Genomic DNA, 23,351 nt, shown 5'->3' with positions numbered 1-23,351 from the left:
GTTTTGTTTTCTTCGATTCGAAGACGTGTCCCTGCTGAAGACGGAGCTTTGTGATGAGGATCGGTGACTCAGCACGCCGAGGTTATACCGGCTCAGCGCTCAGCACCACCTTCAATAATCTAATCCCCCTAATCCGCTATACCCCTCGCTTTGCTTTATTATATATCTGCTGACATGTTGCCTCTTTGTCAGATCTCACAGTTGGAGAAAGAAAAAGCTTAGCACTCGGATCTGCTCATGGTTTAGATAAACTTTTCGTTGAAGTGCTGTCATGGAGCAGGCGAGAAGGCATTTGTCTTGAGAGAGAAGCAATGCTTCGGCTCGTATCTGGATCGTGTCAGGCTGGGTGATGGAAAGGTCGCGTTCACAGGTAAATACTCGCCGTGGAAATATTTATTGGCGAAGCTTCAGAGTCGCTCGGAAAAGCAACAAGTTTGACTTGAAACATGGGTCCTTGTTATTAATCGGACTCGGGCTGACAATAAAATCTGCCAGAATAACAAATTGGCGGATTTTATACCTAACAGACGGCATGGTGCAAACCCTGAACAACACATCGACCAAAGCCACAATCCAGCCAAAAATGTCTGTCTCATTCCATCCACATCCGATTCCACATTTACTCCCCATTTGCTGTTAAAATGATCTTCACACTTTTAGGAAAGTGACCCTTTTAGACATTTGTGGAGATTCATTCAGCCAAAAGAGTGTTAGTAAAGTCAGGTACTGATGGAGGTGAGGTGAGGAGGCCTAGGGTGCAGTCAGTGTTCACATTCATTCCAATAGGATTGAAGCTCAAACCATGTAAAGCAGATCTTCATGGAGCTGGATGGAACAGGTTTGGGCTTCTAATACAATCCAAAAGCATCTATGTGGTAACTAAATATGTGGTAAAACATTCTTATAGCAGGAAAACTCAGGTGACAATACTTTTGGGCACAAGTGGTTCTGCTCTGGAAGTGAGCAGGAAGCAGAAGAAGAAGAGGTCAGGCCAGCTGCAGATCCATCGCCGGAGTAACGATCGCATTTTACAGCTCAGCTCTCTCACACCGATGACCTTTAACGACCTGCTCGCTCTCATTGTCACCCCCGGCCACAACATCGCTGCCGAACGATTTATTCCAACAAAAAGCAGTAGAAGAACATCACAGAGCTCCTCAAATGTACAGTGATAAAACCTAACAAAAAACACACCACGGGTTTCATCTCATTTAACAGAATCAGAAATAAACTATACATCATATTTACGTTCAGATGCAGAAGAATATCGTTATTTACAACTATTCTGTGTCACTAAATGATTTTCTTTGCAAATGTCATTTTTATCACCTACAGGAATTTATTTTCACGTGCACACAATTCATTTACATTACAATGACTAATGTTTTGATAGAATTTGTGTCCATTAAATATTTCCAATACACTGGAGTTTCTATCAAATCAGATTTCAGCAGTCACCTCATGTGATGTCGAAGGTCAAAGCTATCTGACGTAAGGCCTTCAGAAAACGCCCCTGAAGCTGTTACTTTAACCAAGCAGAATGCAACACCAGGGCCCTCTAGCAGGCGTCGCACTAGTCAGATCTCGCAAACCGAATCTGTAGCAAACTGCATCTTAAATATGTTCATTTGAATATACGAGCTGTTTTTTAATTCCACAATGACACAGGAGAAGAAACTAATTCATTTGCAGATACACTCACAAGGACATTTACGAGACCAGAGGCGATTTCTTTAAGACTGCAAGGGAAGCTCGGCTTCCCTTATAATGTCACAAAATTAATGGTCAAATATGTACTATTGTATTAACATTTTATTGACTAAAAATGCGTTAGAAAACGTTCATCTCAAAGACGAGTTCGTTCAGAATCAGTTACATATAGCAGGTCGGCTGACTCGATTTCCTTCTCATACATTCCCGCAGCGTCACAGTGCATTTCCCTATTGAAGCCCAGCGTCCATTGCTTCAATGGGGCTGCTTTGAACGTTTTTTTTCAGCGCTTCGAAACTAGACGGTCATTGGATAAACGCTGCGATTATGTCCGCCCACGGACGCTCAGCGTCTCTGGGGTGAATGGGAGTGGGCTGGCCCGGACTCCGAGCTTCTGCGTGATGATTGGAGGGTCTGTCGAAGACTGCATCTCCTTTTGACTGACAGCGATTCTGTACTATAAGGAATCACTGAAGCTATTCGCTCAGTCCCATCGCGGATTTCTCAAGTTCAGTCGAAATAAAACTGCTGCAACCTATTTCTTTGATATTTGCTTGGCGAAATTGCTTGATTTTCATCATACATTTCACACAATTATACACCACATTCCTTGTTTCAGTTTTACAGAGTTTAATATTTTTTTAGATCGTTCATTCATTCATTCATTCCTTCATTCATGGCCATCACTTTGATTCAGGAAGACTGAGGTCAGAACTTCAAGTCCTGTATTCAGATCAGGACTTGCAGGGTAACAGGGGAAAGCTGTGTGATTACTTGGTGTTCCTTAAAGACATGGAGTTGGACAGTGCAATGCCTCAGCTTTACAAACTGTTCTCATTAGTGGCAACAATTGGAGCTACATCTGCAGGTGTAGAAAGGAGCTTCTCCTGTTTAAAGCGACTCAAGTCCTACACCCGAAACACAATGGGCCAAGGCCGTTTAAGCAGCCTAGCTCTGCTGGCCATTGAGAGGACACTGGTCAAGTCACTTGAAAAGACTCCTAGTTGGTACGACAGGGTCACAGACCATTTTCTTGAAAAGGAACGTAGGGCAGAATTTACTTTTAAATAAATAGACAATTTTATGATGTAGGCCGAAAATGAGCTTCCCCTCTCTGACAGACCAGTAGCCGCCACTGTACGAGACAGACTTTTCAAGAAAAGCTGGACATCGTGAGGAAAGTTTTTTTTTTTCCCCAGAATTTCCAGAGAAACAATTTCAAATTACAAGGAAAACTGTAATGCACAGAAAAGAATCTGAGTTGATGTGATGAGGTGAATATCGGTGCTTCTGCTGGAGATGATGTATGTGGAGGTGCAGTTGTGGCTCCAGTGAAAGGAGACGTGTTGAATTGTGTTCATTGGGTTTCTTGCTTTAGTCATGACTTTCATTGTGACTGTATGAGATCATGTGTGTGATGCAGCTCTGTTCTACTGAACTTCTCTATAATACTGATGTTTTCTACAGCCATGGCATCATAATGATGGCATTAAGAGGTGGATTGATTCTGGTAGGACACCACCGAAGGTCTAGTGGTGAACTGCATGGCTCATCATTGTTTGCAACATGTCGATAATGTGTTATAGATTCATGTTAGAGGTTTTTTACTGGTGGAACCGTGAAGGTGTTCACTAAAGCAGCGTCTCCCTCTGACTTACATATTCATTACTGCATATGCGTCCTGTCTAATCTGTGAGTATATTATCCTCTACGAGGCATTAATGGATGTTTTCCCGTCGGCCGATCTGGGATAAATAAGAATAGTGCCGCGTAATTAATTTATTCTGACAGCAACATAGAGATGATCCATGCGAAAGCGTACTGCCTCCGAGCTCGGTGATTATTCAGCGTCTGAATCTCGACTGGATCAGAAATCTGAATCACGATGCTGTAATAAAGACGTGTACTGTGTCAAATGAAATAAAGAAGTCCAGGTGAGAGCATGATGCTGCGATTCTTTGATTCCGCTCAATCCCATGCCTGATAAATGTAATAAACTCAAATCTGTTCACATCTGTAGCACCAGATGATCACTTTTCTTGACCATGTGTTTCACAAATAATACAGATAAGACACTTCAGGGTCCAGATTTTAGATTAGATTCAGATTAGATTCAACTTGTCATTTAACAAGTTACGGTACAAGGCAACGAAATGATGTTAGCATCTAACCAGAAGTGCATTGGGAGCAGTGTAAAGTACTTACATATGTACAGGTTGGTAAGGCTGTGATACATGATAGATCTAAATATTGACAGATGAATGAACACTATGAAATGAGCAATATGAATATAAATAAGCAGTACACTGAGACATAAAAAAGGAGGGTACGTAGATGGTGCTACTGGGGGCACAGCCTGGAAACAGATGTGGTGAAAAAGCTGTTCCTGAACCTGCACCTGTAGCAACACTCAGAGGGCATGAGGGCAAACAGTCTATGAACAGGGTGAGAGAAGTCCTCTGTGATTATGTAAGATTCCCAGAGACAGCGTTTCTTGTAAATGTCAACAGTCTTTGGGAGTGAAGTTTCCACAATGCGTTCAGGTGTGCTCACCAACCTCTGGAGTGCTTTCCAGTCTGACACAGAGCAGTTTCAGTTCCACAGCTAGTCATAATGCTCTGCAATGGTAGACATTAACCAGGATGTCTGAAGAAAGATAGTTCTTTTTCAGAGCCCTTGTGAGATGTGGATTCCCAGGAATTTGAGGCTGGTGACACGATCTACCGCTCCATTGATATGGATGGGTCTGTGGGTGCTGCGTTTTTCCTTCCTGAAGTCTACGATGAGCTCCTTGGTCTTTTTGGAGTTGAGCAGCAAGTTGCCATGCAGCCAGGTGCTTCACCTCCTCCCTGTAGGCCGACTCACCGTTGTTCTTGATGAGTCTGATCGTATACCGTTGTATTGTCTGCAAACTTGGTTAGGTGAAGAGGGAGTAAGTAAGAGGGGAAGAAACTCAGCACAAAATAAACAATGTGGTGTTAGCTTAAGCTTAGCTCTTTGTCCACTGTGCTCCCTCCTTGCCAAACCCCCCTACTTACGGCGCCTGCGATGACTTTCCCGCGGTCGTGTAAAGCGAGCAGTCTCCGGTGTTCTGGTGATCTCTGGGGTGAGTCGTAGATTGGCAAAAAAAATAAAAGAATGTTGTAATCTGATGTCCAGGACTTCCTGCTGTAGGATGTGAAATCAACAACCCCACAAAAAAAAAGATAAATCCCTACTATAACTCAAATACTGGGGAGACACTGAGCTTCGTGTTGTGTGTCAACAAATCAACAAATGCTTTAAATAAATAAATAAATAAATAAATAAATATATATAATTATTATTATTTATTATTAAAAATCTCAATCATGACATCATTGTCAAACAGATGTATTTTTTCACGTATTTTTAACATGATTTTTTGCATGCGGATGTGAAAAAAAGTCGTCAGAATTTTCAAAGCACTTGACAAGTTGGTGACTTTTCCTAGAAACAAAGTCCTAAAACATTAAAACCTGAGGTGTGTGTGAAGTAAAACGGCGGTCACTCGGGGGACAGCGACTCGGAGTTCTGTCACGGACCGGACATCGATTTTAGCGACTCTCAGAACTTCGGCTCTATAAATCTCTGAAGCTTTTCTGGAGGCTGAATGGAGAAGACAAGAGCAGATGGGGAGGAGTCACAATCTCCTCTAAGAGGTAATACAAGAAGAGTTGGTCCCAGGACCCGGCATGAAGAAAAGCCGATCTAATCCCGATATCCATCAGACACGGATTACAATCACAGCACAGATGTAGAGCTGATTCCAGCGTATCCTTTCTCCCCTGAGATGTCCTACAACAAACCAAGTAGGAATCATCTGAGAGCTGAACCTGACAGAGAGCAGTTTGTCTTCACGTCTTATTTGTTTGTAATGTAATGTAGGGCTCTGTAATCATCAAGAAAATTGTCAACAACCTCGTTAAAGGCAGTCTATTGGCCCAACAGATCTGAGGGCTGAACTAAAATGCCCTCTTTGATCTTGCCCACAGTTATTTTTGGGAACATCTGTCTTAAAATAACAAAATCCTTTGCTTTTTTTTGTTCATTTTATGTCATGTGATCTGCCCACACTCCCTTTGTGATTGACATATTGGGCACCGCTGAACTAGAGCAACCAGAGCATATTCAGGGATCAGAGATTATCCATAGTGTAGAACATGGTGCAGGGTGGGGCACGGAGGGGCCGAGTGGGGCACGGAGGGGCCAGGTGGAGCTGGGGTTGTTCTACAATGAACAATCTAAAATGTTGTGCTCTGAATGACACTGTAGGAAGTGGCTACGTCTGGGACTCCCATTTCCTGTCTTGTTGCTTTTAAAAGATCACCAACTGATCAATATGAACTTCTCGTGAAGCCAGAATGTCAGATGAAACCACTGATGGATTTTGTGCTGATGGTTGCTTAATTATTTTACATCCTGGATGTTTAACTCAAATTCCTAAAATAAGAAGCCAGAAAATGAGGTGTATTTGAAATTAGAGCAAGTTTTCAATATAATTCCTACATCATTTATATCTTCTTTTCAGAACACAACCTACACAGATCTAGATAATTGACAAACAATTGTGCATAATGATCCCTTGTCAAAACCATAAGAAATAAATCAGCATTGTGTGGTTGTGACACTTTCATTTCTCGTTCTCGGAGCTCGCGTTTTTCCTGCCAGAGTTGAGTTTTAATTAAATTCAATGCTGCTTATGATGTTAAGGATTATTAATACCCACCGAGTCATTCACACCTCCAGTAATAAGACACAGTTATTGGAAAATAATCATCTGCAGGGTGGAAAGAGTGAATCATCACGCAGCGAGCTTCATCACACCACCTCACCGCTGATCATTTCCATAAACACTTCATTACCCAGCGTTAAAGTGTTGTTCCGATTCCCAGCTCCTCGTGCTCCACACGTTTTGTTCTAATCAGGAATAATACTGGATTTATCTAATGGTTCCTATAACAGAGAACATTGAAGGTGTTGAAAGTCTCATCTTGAAGGTGTTCAAAAGGATTGAGGTTTGAGATCTTCCCCTCCAATCCATATCTTCAAAAGGCTGTGAGCACCACCAATCTGTCACTGCTGGGCCCTTGAGCAAGGCCCTTAACCCTGAACTGCGTAGGATCTGTTTAAAGGTATCTTCAGAATGCTGTGGATGGAAATGGAACAGGTTTGGGTCCACATATGGCTGGAAAAGTCTAGATAGAGTATTATAAATTCTATTTTGCATCTTGTGTAATGTAAACCAATAAATACAAAAATTTAAACGAGGAGGAATAAAGTTATAATAGATGATGTGCTTCTCCCTAATCAGATCCAGGAGGCATAATAAAAGGCGTCATTCTTTTAATCCCTCATTAATTAAAAAGAGGATTTAACGAGAGCTGAGCAGATTCCTGTACAGGACATTTATTTAGAGATAAAGTTCACTGAGGATGATGAAGAAGCTCTCAGCCTGCTGGAGAACATTTTGTGTGTGTGTGTTTGAGAGACATTTGTAGGGGTTGACTGTTGGGTCCATGCTAAAGGAGAAGATGGTTCATGAATAGTTGTTTTATAAGAAAATTACAGTTTTCCATGAAACTGATAGTGTTTTATAGAGAACCTTCATCTAGACCCTTGGAGAACCCTTATAAATCATGTGAAATGATGCAGAAGGTTAGTACAAACCCGCACTAATGGATGCTGAAGGTTCCGGGTCGGTTTCATGTTGCTCTTCCGCTGTAATTCATCGTTATTAAAATGAAAGCGTTCATGGCGTCTTCGAGAAATTGCCCACATCACTTTGCAATTAATGCCGACCCCTGCGGCTTTCACGGCGCGGTGAACAGATCGATATGTATTCTCTGGGGCTGTTTGCTCCACGCTCGCAGCTTACAGCCTGAGACGGCGTTAAAAGCTTCACTAAATGTAGATCAATCGAGCGATCTTCACCGGAACATTGAACACAGCATTATGTTCAAGCACCAGTGGCTCTCGCGTCTCGCCTCTGAACTTTCAGCCTTTCTGCTTATTCCAATTAAAAAGCGTGAAAGAAAGAAAGATACTGAGGTTCATTTACGTTTAGCGCATCCGCCAGATGCCTTTGTCCAGACTTACAATTACCTCATTTATACGTTTATGCACTTGAGGGTTGGGGGCCTTGCTCAAGGGCCCGCTGGATTTGGTGCAGCGTGGATTTGAAATCACAACCTCCTCATCAGTGCAACTACTATCTTAACCTCTGAGATACCAATCACAGACCGGGGAGATGAGCCACCTTAAGACATTTTTTATCCATTTACAGTTACATTTTAGGTCACGTTCTGTTCTCACTTACGTTATAGCAGCTGTTCCAGCGGTGCGCGAGTGGAGGGCGGAGCCGGATGAAACGAGCACTAAGAAACACCTGCAGCTGATGAAAGTAATCAGTGCACTCTGTCTCAGTCTGGCGACGCCAATAAAGAGGAGAGAAACGCCAACCCCAAGAGAGAGAACCACCGAGCAGAGAGACGAGTGGAAGGGTCGCCGAAAGGTGATTCACACTTTAAAATAATACCAAATTTATACATATAAGATATAATAACTACAATATGCAGGTATATTAGCATGAATTCCATGACCTTACAGATGGGTAAGAGTGCAAATGGCTTTCTGTCCTCAGATTAGACGGTTTATTGTTTTGTTGCATGGCAGTTCTCAGAGTCTGACCTTATGGAGAGATCTGACCATCCACACAAAGACGTGTCATGTTAACGAGGAGTCTGACGTAGAGCTCACTTACAGTGTGACTTACAGGTCAGTGTGTATGCAAGAGTGTGTTGTGCTCGGACAATAATGAGTTTGAGTCTCCAGTGTATGACTAGTGTGACTGTCGGTCAGTCCGAAGAGACATGATTGATCCGACAAGCCTTTACACAAACCTTAGACCTCAGTAACCCGGCTCACAGTTTTCTGAAGAGTTTTCTGAGCTGTGTATCTCCAGAGAGACCATGCTGAACCTTGTACTCCACCCAAAGTGCTACAAAGGACACACAAGCATCAGAACTCGAGCGTAGACCAATGAAAGAAGGTGTCCTGGCCTGATGAATCTTCTTTCATCTTTTGTTCTCATAGTGCACCCTAGAGTTATCTTTTCTCTACAACCATGAGTGGATGAGCTTTAGAAAGGGAAATGCAGATCCATAACACTGATCCAAGTCCTGCTTCACTCCAACGTTCTCTTCAGAAGGTCTAAATAAAGAGGAATGATGGTGATCAGGAAACATTGAGTAATGTAACACCGCAGGAAGAAGAGCTAGCAAGCTCAGGATCAAGATCTAAATCGTGAAGCGACGTTACAGGTAGCTCAGTGGTTAAGATGTTAAACTTCTGATCGGAAGGTTGTGAGTTGGAGTCTCCACCCTGCTGGTGTATAAATGGTATGATTGTCAGTAGCTCTGAATAAGGGTCTCTGCCAAACATACTGTTTAAAAATGTGCATTAACAAATAGCAGCAATGTATCTCCAACTTTTCTCCAATGAGGTCACGTGATGTTTTTAATGCCGTGTGTAATTGAGTGGTATATAATCTTTTCTATAATCGCCTTACATACTGGAAACTGGAAATCACTGCACTTTGTCTTCTTCAACTTCAAGAACTGACTGGACAGCTGATGTGTTGCACACCATTGAGACTGACACCAAGATTATTATCATTAAACTTCAACATGTTTAATGATATGATGTACAAAAAAAGGTCTTCACCCCGGGCCTGCCTGAACCGCAGGTGGGTTGGTGCAGTCACATTTATGGACGAGATTCCGGCCCTCAGTGTTCAAGTCCCGATTAGGACTCTTGTCAATGGTTTATGGTGAACAAATCAGAGAGTATCTGCTAATCAGAACATAGTCATATAGTGTATAAAGTTATATCAAACAAGTGTAGCGTAGAAGTAACAAAAAAAAATGTTAGAAATAAAATGACATTTTACAAATTAATAGAAAATAAAAATAAATGATAGATAGAATATAAATATAATAATTTAGCAGATAAAACAACAATATGAAAAAAAGTAATTGAATAATAGAGTATAACAAAAATGCTAATGATGTAGAGAGATTATATAGTGATAAATAAATGTAGAAGAAATAATGTGGTGATAAAAAAATAAAAGTAGGAGATCAACCTGAAGTTCTTTGGAGATCGGACTGCACCATTAACCCACTGAGCCATCAGAGCTGACAAAACAATTGCCTTTTTAGGGGGTTTATCTTTTAACCTTCCACCTAGACATAAGCTGAATCTGAGTAAAAGACTTTAACTGCTGGGATTTGAACCTGAACCAACCAAACACAAGAAGCACTTTTTTTACCCACTGAGCCACCAGGTAGTGTGTGCAGCCCTGATATATCTTTAAGAACATTTATTTTTTATCATTAAATCTTACACACAGAATTAACCAGTTTTATTGCTGATACAGCTCAGCTGGGAGACAAACCAGAGTATTTACTTTACAAGACACACACACACCCACTGAGACGCCAAAACCTTGAGCTGCTTGTGTTTGGTGGTTTATTTGGGTTATATTACAACACAACGTTACACTGTGTAAAAAAATCCAGAAAAAACTTGACCATCTAGAAGCCCTGTTGTGTGTGTGTGTGTGTGTGTGTGTGTGTGTGTGTGTGTGTGAGAGAATGTAGACTCAATACTACACTCTTTATTTGTAAAAGAAAATAACATTGCAACAAGCGCATCAGTTCACAGTGTACAATTACATCATATTTCAGTTTTACTGACTGGTTTGTCATTTGGCCAGTAAATTGTATTCATGATTAGGTATGTATGTGAGTGTTTTGGTATCACAGCAATTCTTTTGGTACTTTAAACCCATGATATTGCAGGTTGAACACAAAACCTCATCAACAAAAAGAAATTAAATGTTACAGTTACTTTAATTTTACATTTATATTTTAATCACTCAGCTGTTTAGAGATCAAGTGGAAATCATTTCCACCATCCGTTCCACCAGAACTAAGAAGAGTTTTGAAGCTTAGTTGTACCCTGTAAGATGGTGGACTAGTAGAGCAATGGTAGAGAATGAAGAGATCAATGGAGTGTGTTCAGTTGTCTCTGAACCTAAAACCAGTAGAAGAAAAAAGGATTCATAAAACCCAGAAACATCATTTAAATCCACGTTTACACAATGACCCCACTCAGCTTCGAAGCCTGGCCCTAAAGCAATAGTGTTATACAATAAGTGATTATTAAATCATCAACAAAGGCTTCTTCTTCCTCTTCTTCTTCTTCTTCTTCTTCTTCTTCTTCTTCTTTCTCTTTTGGCTTCTCCCATTAGGGGGCGCCACAGTGGATCATCCGTCTCCATACCCCCTGTCCTCTACATCTGCCTCTTTCACACCAACTACCTGCATGTCTTCCCTTACCACATCCATAAACCTCCTCCTTGATCTTCCTCTTTTCCTCCTTCCTGGTGTCTCCATAACGTCCTACATGCACTGTCCCTCTAATAAACTCATTTCTAATCCTGTCTTGTGGAAAGAAGAGTAACTGCAAGATGAAGAACTCTTTATAACCACTGTGAGTTTATTTCATCTCAGGAAGTCAACTAAAAATCAACAGTGTGTGTGTGTGTGTGTGTGTGTGTGTGTGTGTGTGTGTGTGTGTGTGGGCTGTTTCTGCTCTGTGACCCCGGCACTCCCCGGAGGCTTCCTTTTCTACCCACTTCAGTTTTCTGAGGTTTAACATGGCAGTGACCTCTGACCTGGTCCAGGTCCCTTGATTTCCCTCCGCTAGCTGTTTAATGCAGCAGTCGCTCCGACTCAGAGATAAAACTCTGCTCTGAGCTCCACATGGACTGGCAGAGAAAATTCAGCCATCACAATTCCACAAACGCTTGACAGCACCACGTCTCCAGGACACACACACACACACTCTCTCTCTCTCTCTCTCTCTCTCTCTCTCTCTCTCTCTCTCTCTCACACTCACTTTCTTTCTCACTCTCTCTCTCCCCCTTCCTCTCTCTCTCTCCCTTCCCCTCTCTCTCTCTCTCTCTCTCTCTCTCTGGGAATGTCCGAGGCAGGCACGTTACTAGGCTTGGCGAGTTCTTTAATCCTCACCACCAGTGCTGCTGCTGCCTTTGGGGGAAAAGCAGAATGAGATAGTTTAGAATTAGGTAGATATTTTCTATGAATAAGTTTTGGACCGAGCATCCCTTCGCATCTCTTCGTCCTCTGTTTTGCTCCATCGGCTCCTCAAGGATGGTGAGATGGTGATTGATCAGGCGCCAGCTGTGTTTTGCTCTTCAGCCCTTCTTCCATCATGTGTTTGCTTGCTTTCCAAAACACAAGTGCTAAATGGCCGCTGTCCATTCAGCACCCCATTTGCAGTCGTGTTCGGAGCTCACCATCTCTCCATACCCAGACATCACAATATATGTACTGTATATATATATATATATATATATATATATATATATATATATATATATATATATATATATATATATACAGTACAGACCAAAAGTTTGGACACACCTTCTCATTCAAAGAGTTTTCTTTATTTTCATGACTATGAAAATTGTAGATTCACACTGAAGGCATCAAAACTATGAATGAACACATGTGGAATTGGAAGTGTGAAACAACTGAAAAATGTCATATTGTAGGTTCTTCAAAGTAGCCACCTTTTGCTTTGATTACTGCTTTGCACACTCTTGGCATTCTCTTGATGAGCTTCAAGAGGTAGTCACCTGAAATGGTCTTCCAACAGTCTTGAAGGAGTTCCCCGAGAGATGCTTGGCACTTGTTGGCCCTTTTGCCTTCACTCTGCGGTCCAGCTCACCCCTAAACCATCTCGATTGGGTTCAGGTCCGGTGACTGTGGAGGCCAGGTCATCTGGTGCAGAACCCCATCACTCTCCTTCTTGGTCAAATAGCCCTTGATGCCTTCAGTGTGACTCTACAATTTTCATAGTCATGAAAATAAAGAAAACTCTTTGAATGAGAAGGTGTGTCCAAACTTTTGGTCTGTACTGTATATATAAATAAAAGTTGGTGGACATCTGACCATTTTAACCTACACTCTTCTGGGAAGATGTTCAATTCAATAAACAAGAAATTCAATAAACAATCTTACAGATGATGACCTCTGGCATGAAATAACAAAGAATATCAGAGAGACAATTGCTGCATCAGTGCTGTTGTGAAGTGAAATCTAAGATGTCTGCCATGACTATAAAGGACTATTTCACTTGTCAGAACAGAGGTTTTATTTATTTACTAAAAAACACTTAGGATACACAGAAAATCAGTCATTTTATATAATGAATAATACTAGAATAAAACCAGCTTGCGTTATTCAGAGAGCATTAGCTGCTAATCAGTGTAGAACCCAGTAGTTAGCTCAGTTAGCTGTAATACAGAGTAATGTGTAGATGTGTAGACGTGTTCTGGCACACCATCGATTCCCTGCCACACTTTGTTCCCCACTCCAACCCCAGAGACCCGGTCAGGAAGTATGTGAATGAAGTGCCTGGCGGCTTCTGTTTGTTTTCCGCTTGGCAGATGAATAATGCATAAAAAAATTACAAACGATTGTGGCGTGCCAATCAGCAGTGTACGGCTGTGAAGAAACAGAACTGCTCTTCTTTTGTCAGTCCTGGGACTTTGATCTCAACTTTCTAAACAGATTAAAAAGAAATGAACTGTTTTAACCCTCCAAGTGCAGCAGATCCTCTTCTTCACTTTCTCCAACCTCAGACTCGTGTTGCCTATATCAAGTAAATGTAAAAAAAAAAAAAAAAAGATTTCTATATCCTGTTCATGTAGCAAAATGTCAGAACCTGGTTCTCCATACTGTGTACATGTGGTAAAAACTTCAAAACCAGGGTTTTGTTTACATCATCAGGTTACCAGGTATGCTGTGTACAATACCATGTACATATGGCAAATTCCTGAACTTGGTTCTTCATACCATGTATATGTAATTATACCTCAGAACCAAACTATGAAATGTTGATGTGGCAAAGCTTCAGAACTGGGTTTTTAATACCATGTACACCTGATAACTTCATCACTGGATTCTCCAAATTATGTGCAGTTGGAAAAGCCTCAATAATGTAACATCAAAAACATTCTTCAAATGTCTTCATTTTTCTTTGCAAACACTAGGGGTGTTCTTTTATCTGTTTATTTGATTGTCTGTTTCCCAGATTCTCCAATAAAAAAAAAAAAAAAACACATTTATTTCTGGCTGTGCCTTTCGGAGTTTCCAGTCTTCATTTATTATAAACATTTACATTTGCGGCATTTGGCAGACGCCCTTATCCAGAGCGACTTAAAACTGAGCAGGGGAGGGTTTTAGGGCTTTGCTCAAGGGCCCAGCAGTGGCAGCTTGGTGGTGGTGGGATTTGAACCTGTGATCTTCTGATCCAAAGCCTAATGCCTTAACCACTGAGCTACCACCTCCTCAGTTCTCTTAAACAGTTCTCTTCTTAGATAACAGTCTGATTCTGATGTGCTTTTCCTTCAAATTAATCATCCATTAAATAACTGTAACCTCAAATACAGCATAATCACTATAATCGGCACCATCTTGCCTCATAAAGGATTTTTCCATTTCCTGTTTCTAATTGGACATTTTGAGAACCCACTTATTTGTTCCTACCCATTGGCTGCTAGTTTTGCTAATGGCTCTTCTTAGCAATGGTGGGCAAAGTAAAAAATAAAGATTTCTATTTATGTCTTTTGACGACTAACACATTCCTGCTCATACAAGCATTAAAACGACCTTTTACAACATTCCGGCAGGTGCCCCTTATTTAGAGTGATGCATGAAGGGCATTGAGGTCTTTTTCAACAAATAGATTTTAATATTGTTTTATCTGAACACCAAATAAAAATACCATCAGTCGATACCTTAGTTGGGGGAGTAAATAGGAAGAAGAAGAGCAGCTATTTAAAGGAGAACTGCTGGAAGAAGTGTCTGTAGAGGTGGGTTGAAGACTGCAAGAGATTCAGTTGTTTTGACATCAAGTGAATGTTTGTTCTACCACCTACGGTAAAAACTAGAAGACAGAAGAGTCTGGAAGCATGTCTTGCGGAGATAGTTAGTACATATTTATGTTTAATCACCACATTATCTGTGTAAAGCTGCTTTGAGACAATGTTCATTGTTAAAAGCGCTATACAAATAAAAATGAATTGAATTGAATTGAATTGAAATTAGTAGTGGTAGAGGAACAATATAAGCATTGTGATGTTTTAGAGGATGGAGTATGGTACAAATGGATCACGGTGCAGCAGTTGAGAATGGAGGAAGTCTGGTGTCGTGGTAGAAAATGGAAGGAATAAGGTGCAGTGGTAGAATATGATGGAAGTGTGGTAAAATGATAGAAGATGGAGAGAGATGTGTTTAATGATGAATCGCCTCTACACAAAGTGAGCTCCAGGAAGGTGGTGTGAAGGTTGAAATGTACAAACTTGAGTGTCCTACACAAAGCCCTGACCTCCTCAACTCCACTCAACACTCTGGGATGAACTGCAGCCTCCTTAATATTTAGACATCAGAATCTGATCTCGGCAGAAGATTGGAGATGCTTAAATTAATAGGAATAGGTCTGGAAGGAGATGTTCAAATTGGTCAGATGGTCAACTTTGTCAAAGTTGTACCTTAATGAGTGACTTTAGGTTAGATTGCAGGTCTTATATTTGTGTCTTTTTACTTTCCCTGATGATCTGAAGAAAGCTACACAGGAAGTAGTGCAGGAGCAGCAGCAGAAAAATCCTGAACACACGTTTGTTACAGCTTTACATCTCGTTTTGTGTCTTTTATTAACGAGCCGCAGAGCAGCTGCTGTGATGAATAAACAATGCTGATCTACCCATAATGCAACACCTATCTGATTCCCGTCACCCGGAGCACTTACACATCCATGATGCATGATGCATGATGAGATACCCCCCCCCACACACACACACACACAAGAGGAAGCAGGAAGTGAAATGTGAGGAAGAGCCTCTGGACAAAAGATCTGCTCTCAGCTTCTCTGCATCTGCTGCTCAACGTCCTAGAAAGAGACGAGATGGGGGCAGAGAGAATGAGAAAAACAGAGAGAGAGGAATAGATAAAGAAAAAGGGGAGACAGAGAAAAAGAGAGCGAGAGAGAGACTATGACTTAAATGCCTTATTATTTCAATTGTATAAGAAGAGGACCATCAAGTGAAGACTCCACGCTTCCACTATGTTTAAAAGCATGCGATTGCGATATAATAAATGCTATCACGAGTCCACTTGATTGATTGTCAAGGAAATTGCACACAGATTATATAACATGATAATATTATATAATAATATATGGTAATGGCGAAATGTGTATTTGTAAAACAAAAGATTTAAAAAATTTACATTTTTTACAAAATGAAATAACATTTGCATTAATGTAAAAAAAAAAAAAAAAGAATTAAATAAAACAAATTTTCACAAAAAAATAAAAAATAAAAAAGATTTTAAACATTTTGCTAAACAAACAGTTAATGGAGTCCATCAATCCCTGGTGCATGTCCAGAGAGCTGCTGCTTCCTTAAAGGTAGGTTCCATATCCAGCTCCTTCTTGTGTTCTTCGTTAAGTGTAGGCAGGTCGTTAAGAAGCTCATCTGAGCATTGGTCATCTGTGAGTTCTTTTGATTACAGCTAATCTTCTCATCTCCACTGGGTCTTCTGCATAAGGTCACTCTGTGCATTTAAGCTTTGGTTTATTAATGCATTTTCAATTCTTACAAATTTATCTTCTAGATTTTCTACGGGTTGTTTAATTCTTTAATTAAAGAGGTGTTTGATTTAAGTTGTTTTGTTAACAAAATTTTATTTTTTTGGGTCTTTTCCACCTCCCACCACAGAAGAAGGCAATTTTGTGTTGAAGCACCAGAAAAAAACCCTGTGGTTTGGTTTGCGTTACAGTGATGTGCAATGTGATGAAGTGGTAAAATGCAGGCACTTATCGCTCTACTGCGTAGTGTTGCTGATGTGAAAGCGATCATGTGCAGCACCAACCCTCCCTGCTGCTACTTTCATCCAGCTGTACTGTCCTACTCCCTTGTTCTTTTCTCTCCATACATCCACCAGCCCTGACTCTGCTATCACTTCTTCTACAACTTCAGTGGAATGAAAGTGCGGTTCTTCGCTTTTTCTCTCTTCAGTTAATTTGAATGTGCAGTTAAAATCTCCACCAACAACCATAAGAACATCTTGTGAAAATGATAAAGAAAAAAGTGCATTTGTTGCTGTTTTAAAGGAACTGGTTTCTTTCATGACCTACGTTTAGAGCATAAATATTAGCAAATAAAAATTCCATGTCTTTTATTTTTACTCTGGCAATAAGCGAGTGTCTCGTCTACACCTCTGAACTGATAAGATATTTGTGTTTAATGTGGGAGAAAAGAGTATTGTCACTCCTGCACGTAGATCAGTTTCCCCTCCCACCTCAGACCCCCGTCTGCTTCACTGTTTAGATCACTGTGCGTTTCCTGCATGAACATGACCTTTAACTCTTTCAGATGTATACATTCTTTTAATAGTGTCCATGTATTACTATCCCTACCCCTAGGATATCAATAGGAAAGAGGGAAATGGTGATAGGAAAAAACAGAACAGTGACAAACGGGTGTGAAAGTAAGAGGCCATGTATATTGAATTGACTTCTTACAGCTCGACGTTTACTCTTCAGGTCAGGACTTTCTTCTAACTGCTGTTATCTATTTTCTTCCCCTAAACCGTTTTGCTGTAAAAACACTTCCAGAAAAGAAGTTTTCAAGTTTGACACTTTTAACTTTAGTTTCATCAGTAAAACATTGATTTGATTAACTGTGTAAAACTTTATCAATCCGTACTTCTGGTTCATCTCTAAGAGCAGAGAACCTGTTACTCTGAGCCACTTCCTGAGCATCACCACATCTAGAGTCACTGTTACTCTGTACTGAATCCTGAATCACACCACCAGGTCTGGATCTGCCTTTATCCACATCGCTGCAGCTCGGTTTCTCACCATCAGGAGGATTTACATTTACAGACTTTAGCAGAAGTCCGTGTCCAGAGTGACAGCAGTGGAGGGTGCAGCAGTGGGGTGGTGTGGGAGAACTTGGGCAGATTAAACACAAGTCGTGCAGCTGCATTTTGGATCAAGAGAAGGAACGATTAAGGAAGAGAGACAGTCAGTCTTACCTTGGTGTGATCACCACTCTGCACAGTCTCCAGCTCGGAAGGTCTCACTGTATCCTCCTGTTGTGTGTCGGTTCCTGGAGGTGAGTCCAGTTCAGGCAGGTGAAGCGCTTGTGCCTGATAACACCGTATTAAACGCTCTCGGTGCTCACGTACGAGTTCTCAAGCTGTCTCCTGAAGGAGAGCACATGCCTGATGGTTTCATTTTTACACCCTAGTTGGATCCTTCTCACCGCTCTGACAGCTCTACAGAACCTGCTCAGAACCTGCTCAGCTCTTTCACTACACTATTAGTCTCTAGTCTTGAGAAGATTCTGATTGCGTCATTAGTCAGCATTTTGAGCCACTTTGTTTTTTTCTGCTCAGGCTATTTTCTCCTGCCCAAAAATTAAATTCATCAGTTGGCACATGAACCTGTTTCTTCTGACTCACTTAAACCCAAGAATAAAACACTGAAGAGTAAAAATCCCATTAAAGGAACTTAAAATACATATTAAAAACACAAACAGTGACTGTACCCTGGAGCAGTGAGTAAAAGTGTGAAGAACAGAACGGAGTCCTGTAGAACATCAGGGTTTAAAATAAAAGAGTTCACAGAGATGATGCAGTGTAAAATCCTCCACTGGAGCTCGGCAGTGTTTTTGGTTAACGGTGGTTTGTACAGTGTCTCCACTCTGGTTTCACATCAGCATTAAAACCAAGAACATTTCTCCACTGGGGGTCCACCCTCCCATTTAGTTTATTCTTATTTAAAACCTTAACACAGGCCCTGTAGAGCAGCTTCCCCGTCACTGCCCCAAAGTTCATCTCGTCTTCACCCCTGCACTCCAGGAGGGGGCGCTCACACCTGTCGAGGTCAGGAGCGATGTCCAGCTGGGGAAAGGGTTCCTCCTCTGCAGGACCGGAAAATTGAAGTGTTGTAGGTTTTGTGAACATTATTCCGAAATGAAAAGTCTAAAGTGTGGTCTGATGAGTTAGAGGGAAAAGTACAGTTTTGTGTGTGTGTCTGTGTGTGTGTCTGTGTGTGTGTGTGTGTGTGTGTGCGTCTGTGTGCGTTTGTGTGCGTAGGTTTGGTGCTGATGCAGAGCCACTGAGTGTCTATTAAAAGGACCATTTCCACTTAAATGTTTCGAGTCATTAATATTAAAACGCACTTGAAATAAACACACTCTTCGTTCATTAGCTGGAAAAGACCTACTTTACATTTCAGTGCTTTTCGACTGCGGGACTGAAACGAGCGCTGAGGGGTTTAAACTGTCCTGAGCGACACACGACCCGTTCCCAAAAAACATGAGAATTCATTATCATCACACGTACAGTATCAATCCCCAACTCCGAGCCCTCGCCCGATAAAGTTCAATGCGTAAAGGACGACCGAGAAGCACTTCTGAGAAATATCACACTGAGCAGATTGCTATGTGCTTCACTCTTCTGGGAAGATGTTCCACTAAATTTGGTGGAGATTTCTGAAGATTCATTCAGCCACAAGGGTGTTAGTTGAGTGATGAAAAAACACACTGATGAAGGTGAGAGAGTGAGGAGGCCTGGGGTGCAGTCAGTGTTCACATTCATCATTCAGAGCTGGAGCTCTATAGCAGGAGATCTTCCACTCCATCTCATGGAAAGCGGCTCTTCATGGAGTTGGCTTGGTGCACTTTGTGCCATGCTGAAAAAGGGTTTGGGTCAAAAGGGTTGAGGTCAGATCTCTATAGCTACCACTCAACATCCTCATAATGTTGAAGCATCATATTAAAAAATCATTTAAAAATAAACAAATTGTCCATAGAAATGTAATTAAAATAAATGTTATTAGTACTAAAAAATTTTATAAAAACACACAACCATAAAAACATGCCTTAAATATAATTAAAATTAAAAGTGAAAATACACAATGTGTAAAAAAAGGTTTGACAACAAAATTCAACATTAAAATCATTTGGGAATTGTATGAGAAGAAAATCACATCGAAAAAAAAAAACCCTGATAAATAAATTAATAAAATATTTTAGTCAAGTACATTTTTAAATGGCAGATTATTTTCAGTAAAAAAGAAAAATTACCTTTTTTAGCATAAAAATAAAAATATAAAATATATATTTTTTAATACATAAAAAGAAAATAGTATTTTTTAATGAGATGAAATGAAAAGATTTCAAATAATAATAATAATAATAATAATAATAATAATAATAATAATAATAATAATAATAAATGATGTAAAACAAAACTACACAAAGATTCTTGAATTGTTCAGATATCCCAGGGACAAAAATATATTGTTAAAAAAACAGAAACAAAGCCCACACTCAGATGAACAGAAGCACCTGAAAACCGAGTGAAAACCGAGTGAAAACCGAGTGAAAACCGAGTGAAAACCGAGTGAAAGAAAAAGTGTGGGGTGACTAAAAGCCACGTCAGGTGAGAGAGCACCTTCTGTGTTTTTCTAAACGATGAGAACAGACAGGAAGTAAGTGATAACTAACAGAGTAGCGGAGGAACAGCAGCAGCAGCAGCAGCACTGTGCTGAGGCTTTTGAAGACTTTGGGATCGTGGAGACGGTTGAGATGCCATAATGAAGAGGAATGGCCTTGGTCTTTTTTTAATTGATTTCAGGTCAGAGTGAAGGTTTAATCGAGGTAGACAGCACCGCCTCACCAATTACTGCAGGTCTGACTGCAGCACTAAACCGCTGCCGCCTCGTATCGGACTAACCGCTGCCGATATCCATCACCACGCCAATTCTTCTGTAAAAACTAAGAAAGTGGAGAGGTACAAGAGGTCAGGGTAAAACATTGAGGTGGTTAAAGATCAGAAATTGTACTGCTGTCAGGATTGGGCCATAACACAAAGACTACACTTCCTGTCTGTTTGTTTTTGACGTTTTTATTTTATTATTAGCATATACACATATATACATACATACTGTACATACATACTCCGACTGTCTGCTCATGCTCCTTATTCTACCTTCAATTAACATTCAGGTTTTATTCTTTTTTTGTCTTGGTGAAGTTCATCTTGTACTTCATTGCATTCATCTGCACTCGCATCCACATTCCCTGTTATCGTGACAGTTGTATTGCGTCTGAAGATCTCACATCACAATGAAACCTAACTGATGATTACACTTGACATGTTGAATTTGCATCACCTGTCAAAAGGTTTCTGAGACAAATGCATGTCCAAATGCGTGTCATCGGGTCTAAGAGAAGAACTCCTGTGAGACGTAGACCAGGAGAGATGATGTGATCAGACTCCCTCAACCGCACAGTCAAACATGGAGGTGAAAGAGTTTGTGTTGTTTTGGAGACTTACTCCAATAGGGTGAAAGGAATCATGAACCAACATGGCTTGTATTCCACACTTCACCATTGCACCATGACATTCCATCCGAACTGCAGCTCATTGGAACCTACAAAGTGAACATCCAAGCCTGCCTTCCTGTATTGTCTTCCTGAAGTCATGAAACTGATATTTAGATTATAACAGTGTCCCCCTGCAAGACTGGAGAACATCCACAATTGTTATTTATTTTTTAATCCTTTATTCCTTAAATGTCCTATTTTGGGTAAAAGCAAGCACTGGGGTAAAGAATCATCTGCAGCAGGAACACCAGGCCTCCAGCGTAAAGGGGGGGAGGGATTTGAACATCATGAAAACGAGCCTGACCAGACAAAAGGCAGCTTGTGCTAAATCAGCAGCTATTGATTCTTATGACAGGGCTGATGCATGGAGGAGAAGCGGCAGCTCGAGTGAATGATCCTGACTGCCCTGGCGCTCAGCCAAGACTCTGACTGAGAGTACAGTAAACGCCATCAGCATGTTTGACTACTGAGTGTATTTAGATTTATGCTGCGAGGCCTGATATGTGTTTGATGTCCTTGCAATTCAGATACTAAATCTTACAAACGTTTCCTGAAATTCTGTGTATTTAGAAAAAAAAACGCACCGAATGTGCGGAATGCTCGCACTAGATTAAAAAAAACACCCAGGTTCAGGTTTCATTTTCCCAGCATTCGTATCTAAAGGCTTTGTGAGACTCATGTCAGTCTGATTTGATTCTTTAGTCATAATAATGTTACGACTCCGTCTAGGGCGTGATCATAAAAAACACAAAATATACAATAAACACAATATATATGCAGACCGGGAGATTTTTAGGGTTGACCCAAAAAACACAAAAACACTAATAAAAGAACCAACAACAGAGAGACGCACCTTCTTCCTTAAATGTAAACACTATGTGGACACTATATGGACAAATGTTTGTGGACACCTAAGCATAAGATGAGCACAAGCATTTTTCTCCTGTTCGAGTTCTGGAACTGGACATAGCAGCAGTTTCTATTCGATTTGTTCAGCTCCACTTTACATTAAGTCTCATATCAGCTACAATTGTAATTCTGCACAGCCTCTGTCTTATTTACCGGAACGGTTGGTGCGAGGGTGAAATATATTCCGCACTTGAGCATGAGGAGCGTGCAGGAACGCTCAGGCAACCTGTTTGCTCCTACGATCCAACCAAAGAGAATGAAGATGAGAAAAAAGAAGCTTCAACTCCTGCCAGGATTCATCTGACAAAGCAGATAAATAAATATATCTTCGTTGACAGCTCATGTGCCTGCCTGTAGAGGAGATGGCAGGAGATGGCGAGGCACACATCAGAGTCATTAATTGTCACGTGAACGTGAACATTAAGTCTAAGAAAAGAAGTAGATACGAGTCTCGCCGCCTCATTTTTCTCTTACATTGACGTGGACACGACAGTGCGTGTTGGCGATTTATCATGCACAGACATCCTTTCAATAAAAAGCCATTTACTTCCGCAAAGTCATTTCACTTGATTTGGAAGATTGGCATCTAAAATTAAAGCTCTCACAGGTACCAAGGACAAAGTGCATGATGGGAAACTTCGCATCTAGTACTAGAGCTGGAATTCTTTTTCCCCAAACCAGATTTGGAACAAAGAAACATAAAAATGTAGTAATACGGTGCAGTGTTACATTTAGAAAACACAGTGCTACTGTTACAATATACAGTCCCTTATCATTGTATTACTTTCATGTTACATGGTGTTACATTTACTGTTAGCACATACTGTTACAGTGTTACATTTGCATTAGATTGCATGGCATTAAATCCAGGAAACACACTTGTTACATTTAGGTTACACTGTGTTACATATTGAATACTTAGTGTTACATTCAGGATATATAGCGTTACATGTAGGTTACATTGTTTTAAACCTATTTGTTGTGTTGCATTTACCTTTAGGATAAATTGTGTTACATTTATGTTACACACCTTTATATTTACAATGCATTATGTTACATTTGCATTTATTATCATTTATTTAATGACACGGTTTTATTTAGAAGTGTTACCTTTAGGAGTGTTACAAAGTGTAAAAAATATTTCATACAGCAGTTT

The sequence above is a fragment of the Silurus meridionalis genome, chromosome 28, assembly GCF_014805685.1.
Source record: "Silurus meridionalis isolate SWU-2019-XX chromosome 28, ASM1480568v1, whole genome shotgun sequence".
Classification (NCBI taxonomy): domain Eukaryota; kingdom Metazoa; phylum Chordata; class Actinopteri; order Siluriformes; family Siluridae; genus Silurus; species Silurus meridionalis.
This window is presented reverse-complemented; position numbering follows the sequence as displayed.